We start from the raw sequence: 7,084 nt of genomic DNA, 5'->3' as shown, positions 1-7,084 counted from the left end.
CTAGAGAGGAACTATGGCTATGAAGGGTGGCCGGTCCTCTTCTGGCTGTGCCGGGTGGAGATTATACTATTCAACAACTGTTCATAGGGTCAAATAATAATAATCACAGTGGTTGTTGAGGGTGCAACAGGTCAACACCTCAGGAGTAAATGTCAGTTGGCTTTTCATAGCCGATCATTCAGAGTATCTCTACCTCTATACCTCTATATCTGGAGTACTTCTCCTGTCTTATCCGGTGTCCTGTGTGAATTTAAGTATGCTCTCTCTAATTCTCTCTTTCTCTCTCTCGGAGGACCTGAGCCCTAGGACCATGCCTCAGGACTATCTGGCATGATGACTCCTTGCTGTCCCCAATCCACCTGGCCGTGCTGCTGCTCCTGTTTCAACTGTTCTGCCTGCGGCTATGGCCTGTTCACCGGATGTGCTACCTGTCCCAGACCTGCTGTTTTCAACTCTCTAGAGACAGCAATAGCGGTAGAGATACTCTTAATGATCGGCTATGAAAAGCCAACTGACATTTACTCCTGAGGTGCTGACTTGCTGCACCCTCGACAACCACTGTGATTATTATTATTTGACCATGCTGGACATTTGTGAACATTTGAACATCTTGGCCATGTTCTGTTATAATTTCCACTCTGCACAGCCAGAAGAGGACTCGCTACCCCTCATAGCCTGGTTCCTCTCCAGGTTTCTTCCTAGGTTTTGGCCTTTCTAGGGAGTTTTTCCTAGCCACCGTGCTTCTACACCTGCATTGCTTGCTGTTTGGGATTTTAGGCTGGGTTTCTGTACAGCACTTTGTGATATCAGCTGATGTAAGAAGGGCTATATAATTTATTCATTTTTGAATGTAAAAAAAGTGACACACCCCTCCTAGGGATGGCATGGAATAGCACCAGTAAGCCAGTGACTCAGTCCCTGTAATAAGGGTTGAGGCAGAGAATCCCAGTACAGAGAGGGGAACCGGCCAGTCAGAGACAGCAAGGGCAGTTGGTTGCTCCAGTGCCTTTCCGTTCACCTTCACACTCCTGGGCCAGACTACACTCAATCATAGGACCTACTGAAGAGATGAGTCTTCAATAAAGACTTAAAGGTTGAAACCTCATCTCTCACAAGGATAGGCAGACCATTCCATAAAAATGGAGCTCTATAGGAGAAAGCCCTTCCTCCAGCTGTTTGCTTAGAAATTCTAGGGACAATAAGGAGGCCTGCGTCTTGTGACCGAAGTGTACGTGTAGGTATGTACGGCAGGACCAAATCAGAAAGATAGGTAGGAGCAAGCCCATGTAATGCTTTGTAGGTTAGCAGTAAAACCTTGAAATCAGCCCTTGCCTTAACAGGAAGGCAGTGTAGAGAGGCTAGCACTGGCGTAATATGAAACACATTTTTGGTTCTAGTCAAGATTCTAGCAGCCGGGTTTAGCACTAACTGAAGTTTATTTTTTGCTTTATTTGGGTAGCCGGAAAGTAGAGCATTGCAGTAGTCTAACCTAGAAGTGACAAAAGCGTGGATTAAATTTTCTGCATCATTTTTGGACAGAAAGTTTCTGATTTTTTCAATGTTACTTAACCTTGTTCTGAACACCTCCAGAACAAAAGTATATCAGTCAATCTAATCATATCAATCCAAGATGACGTAGCAGTAGGACGTCTGTTTGTCTTGTCCCATGTATATATCTTTTTCTTCGTATATATTTTTATATATATATATTTTTAAACTCAATTTCCATCTACAGACTGAACATACTCTCCTGCAACCCGCCTCACCCTATGGAGCCCTTCTGATCCATCACGACTGGTTTGCCGACGTAACCATCCAAGGGTTTTCAACAGGCTCTTGCGTTGCGACGTCCCCCGAAGGATAATCTGTTAGCCTGCTAGCCCCGGCCTGCTAGCTGTCTGAATCGCCGTGTCTCCAGCTCACCTACTTACTCACTGGACCCTATGATCACTCGGCTACACATGCCTCTCCCTAATGTCAATATGCCTTGTCTATTGTTGTTTTGGTTAGTGATTATTGTCTTATTTCACTGTAGAGCCTCCAGCCCTGTTCAATATGACTTAGCTAGCCCTTTTGTTCCACCCCCCACACATGCGGGGTCCTCACCTGGCTTAAATGGTGCCTCTAGAGACAAAACCTCTCATCGTCACTCAATAACTAGGTTTACCTCAACTGTATTCACATCCTACCATACCCTTGTCTGTACATTATGCCTTGAATCTATTCTTCCGCGCCCAGACATCTGCTCCTTTACCTCTCTGTTCCGAACGCACTAGATGACCAGTTCTTATAGCCTCTAGACGTACCCTTATCCTACTCCTCCTCTGTTCCTCTGGTGATGTAGAGGTTAACCCAGGCCCTGCAACCCATACCTCCACTCCCATCCCCAGGCGCTCTTATTTGTTGACTTCTGTAACCGTAAAAGCCTTGGTTTCATGCATGTTAACATCAGAAACCTCCTCCCTAAGTTTGTTTTATTCACTGCTTTAGCACACTCCGCCAACCCGGATGTCCTAGCTGTGTCTGAATCCTGGCTTAGGAAGGCCACCAAAAATCCTGAAATTTCCATCCCTATCTATAACATTTTCCGACAAGAGGGGCGGAGTTGCAATCTACTGCAGAGATAGCCTGCAGAGTTCTGTCATACTATCCAGGTCTGTGCCCAAACAATTCAAGTTTATACTTTTAAAAATCTACCTTTCCAGAAACAAGTCTCTCACCATTGCCACTTGCTATAGACACCCTTCAGCCCCCAGCTGTGCCCTGGACACCATATATGAATTGATTTCCCCTATCTATCTTTCGAGTTCGTACTGTTAGGTGACCTAAACTGGGACATGCTTAACACCCCGGCCGTCCTACAATCTAAGCTAGATGCCCTCAACCTCACACAAATTATCAAGGAACCTATCAGGTTCAACCCTAAATCCGTAACCATGGGCACCCTCTTAGATATCATCCTGACCAACTTGCCCTCTAAATACACCTCTGCTGTCTTCAACCAGGATCTCAGCGATCATTGCCTCATTGCCTGCCTGCGTAATGGGTCGCTGGTCAAACAACCACCCCACATCACTGTCAAACGCTCCCAAAACACTTCAGCAAGCAGGCCTTTCTAATCAACCTGGCCCGGGTTTCCTGGAAGGTTATTGACCTCATCCCGTCAGTAGAGGATGCCTGGTTGCTCTTTAAAAGTGCTTTCCTCACCATCTTAAATAAGCATGCCTCATTTCAATAAGCAATTTTCTACGGCTGGCCATGCTTTCCACCTGGCTACCCCTACCCCGGCCAACATCTCAGCACCTCCTGCAGCAACTTGCCAAAGCCCCCCCCCCACTTCTCCTTCACCCAAATCCAGACAGCTGATGTTCTGAAAGAGCTGCAAAATGTGGATCCCTACAAATCAGTTATGCTAGACAATCTGGACCCTCTCTTTCTAAAACTTTCAGCCGAAATTGTTGTAACCCCTATTTCTAGCCTATTCAACCTCTCTTTCATATCGTCTAAGATGCCCAAAGATTGGAAAGCTGCCACGGTCATCCCCCTCTTCAAAGGGGGAGACACTCTAGACCCAAACTGTTATAGACCTATATCCATCCTGCCCTGCCTTTCTAAAATCTTCGAAAGCCAAGTTAACAAACAGATCACTGACCATTTCGAATCCCACCGTACCTTCTCCACTATGCAATCTGGTTTTCGAGCTGGTCATGGGTGCACCTCAGCCACGCTCAAGGTCCTAAACGATATCATAACCGCCATTGATAAAAGACAGTACTGTGCAGCCGTCTTCGTCAACCTGGCCAAGGCTTTCGACTCTGTCAATCACCGCATTCTTATCGGCAGACTCAATAGCCTTGGCTTCTCAAATGACTGCCTCGCCTGGTTAACCAACTACTTCTCAGATAGAGTTCAATGTGTCAAATCGGAGGGCTTGTTGTCCGGACCTCTGGCAGTCTCTATGGGGTGCCATAGGGTTCAATTCTTGGGCTGACTCTTTTCTCTGTATATATCAATGATATCACTCTTGCTGCTGGTGATTCTCTTATCCACCTCTACCCAGACGACACCATTCTGTATATATCTGGCTCTTCTTTGGACACTGTGCTAACAAACCTCCAAAAGAGCTTCAATGCCATACAACACTCCTTCCGTGGCCTCCAACTGCTTTTAAATACAAGTAAAACTAAGTGCACGCTCTTCAACCGATTGCTGCCCGCACCCTCCCATCCAACTAGCATCACTACTCTGGACGGTTCTGACTAAGAAAATGTGGACAACTACAAATACTTAGGTGTCTAGTTAGACTGTAAACTCTCCTTCCAAACTCACATTAAGCATCTCCAATCCAAAATTAAACCTAGAATCAGCATCCTATTTCGCAACAAAGCCTCCTTCACTCATGCTGCCAAACATACCCTCATAAAACTGACTATCCTTGACTATCCTTGACTTCGGCGATGTCATTTACAAAATAGCCTCAAACACTCTACTCAGCAAACTGGATGTAGTCTATCACAGTGCCATCCGTTTTATCACCAAAGCCCCATATACTACCCACCACTGCGACCTGTATGCTCTCGTTGGTTGGCCCTCACTACATATTCGTCGCCAAACCCACTGGCTCCAGGTCATCTATAAGTCTATGCTAGGTAAAGCCCCGCCTTATCTCAGCTCCCTGGTCACCATAGCAACACCCACCCGTAGCACACGCTCCAGCAGGTATATTTCACTGGTCACCCCCAAAGCCAAAACTTCCTTTGGCCGCCTTTCCTTCCAGTTCTCTGCTGCCAATGACTGGAACGAATTGCAAAAATCACTGAAGCTGGATTCTATCTCCCTCTCTAACTTTAAGCATCAGCTGTCAAAGCAGCTTACCGATCACTGTACCTGTACACAGCCTATCTGTAAATAGCACACTCAACTGCCTCATCCCCATATTGTTACTTATCCTCTTGCTCTACTTGCACCTCATCATCTGCACATATATGTGTTAATGATAAATTGTAATTATTTCACCTCCATGGCCTATTTATTGCCTTACCTCCCTACTCTTCTACATTTGCGCACACTGTACATAGATTTTTCTATTGTGTTATTGACTGTACGTTTGTTTATGTGTAACTCTGTTTTGTTGTTTATGTCGCACTGCTTTGCTTTATCTTGGCCAGGTCGCAGTTGTAAATGAGAACTTGTTCTCAACTGGCCTACCTGGTTAAATAAAGGTGAAGTATTTTTTTTTTTTTTTTAAAGATCATGTGGTTTTTGGTAAGACGAATGCCCCTCTCCCCACAGTTGTGATTACGACCTCTGAGGGTTTCGAGCTTGAGGTAGTCACCTCATACAAGTACTTGGGAGTATGGCTAGACGGTGCACTGTCCTTCTCTCAGCACACATCAAAGCTGTTGGCTGAAGTTAAATCTAGACTTGGTTTCCTCTATCGTAATCGCTCCTCTTTCATCCCAGCTGCCAAACTAACCCTGATTCAGATGACCATCCTACCCGTGCTAGATTACAGAGACATCATTTATAGATCAGCAGGTAAGGGTGCTCTCGAACGGCTAGATGTTCTTTATCATTCGGCCATCAGATTTGCCACCAATGCTCCTTATAGGACACATCACTGCACTCTATACTCCTCATCTCTGTATACCCGTCGCAAGACCCACTGGTTGATGCTTATTTATAAAACCCTCTTAGGCCTCACTCCCCCCTATCTGAGATACCTACTGCAGCCCTCATCCTCCACATACACCTGTTCTGCCAGTCACATTCTGTTAAAGGTCCCCAAAGAACACACATCCCTGGGTCGCTCCTCTTTTCAGTTCGCTGCAGCTAGCGACTGGAATGAGTTGCAACAAACACTCAAACTGGACAGGTTTATCTCAATCTCTTCATTCAAAGACTCAATTATGGACACTCTTATTGGCAGTTGTGGATGCTTTGTGTGACGTATTGTCTCTGTTGTCTGTGCCCAATAATGTTTGTACCATGTTTTGTGTTGCCATGTTATGTTGCTACCATCCTGTGTTGTCATGTGTTGCTACCTTGCTATGTTGCTACCATCCTGTGTTGTCATGTATTGCTACCTTGTTATGTGTTGCTACCTTGCTATGTTGTGTTGCTACCATCCTGTGTTGTCATGTGTTGCTACCTTGTTATGTTGTGTTGCTACCATCCTGTGTTGTCATGTGTTGCTACCATGCTGTTGTTTTCTTTATTTTTTTTTATTTTTTATTTCACCTTTATTTAACCAGGTAGGCCAGTTGAGAACAAGTTCTCATTTGCAACTGCGACCTGGCCAAGATAAAGCATAGCAGTGTGAGCAGACAACACAGAGTTACACATGGAATAAACAATTAACAAGTCAATAACACAGTAGAAAACAAAGGGGGGAGTCTATATACAATGTGTGCAAAAGGCATGAGGAGGTAGGCGAATAATTACAATTTTGCAGATTAACACTGGAGTGATAAATGATCAGATGGTCATGTACAGGTAGAGATATTGGTGTGCAAAAGAGCAAGTAAATAAATAAAAACAGTATGGGGATGAGGTAGGTGAAAATGGGTGGGCTATTTACCAATAGAATATGTACAGCAGCAGCGATCGGTTAGCTGCTCAGATAGCTGATGTTTGAAGTTGGTGAGGGAGATAAAAGTCTCCAACTTCAGCGATTTTTGCAATTCGTTCCAGTCTCAGGCAGCAGAGTACTGGAACGAAAGGCGGCCAAATGAGGTGTTGGCTTTAGGGATGATCAGTGAGATACACCTGCTGGAGCGCGTGCTACGGATGGGTGTTGCCATCGTGACCAGTGAACTGAGATAAGGCGGAGCTTTACCTAGCATGGACTTGTAGATGACCTGGAGCCAGTGGGTCTGGCGACGAATAAAGGTCTCTTTATGTCTTCTTAGGTCTCTTTATGTAGTGTTGTCTCATATATATATATATATATATATATAGTATTTATTTTTAATCCCTGGCCCCCAGCCCCGCAGAAGGCCTTTTGGTAGGCTGTCATTGTAAATAAGAATTTGTTCATACCTGACTTGCCAAGTTAAATAAAAATACCTGCCCTCTGTTGGCT

This window comes from Oncorhynchus tshawytscha, linkage group LG13 (assembly GCF_018296145.1).
Source record: "Oncorhynchus tshawytscha isolate Ot180627B linkage group LG13, Otsh_v2.0, whole genome shotgun sequence".
Lineage (NCBI taxonomy): Eukaryota > Metazoa > Chordata > Actinopteri > Salmoniformes > Salmonidae > Oncorhynchus > Oncorhynchus tshawytscha.
This window is presented reverse-complemented; position numbering follows the sequence as displayed.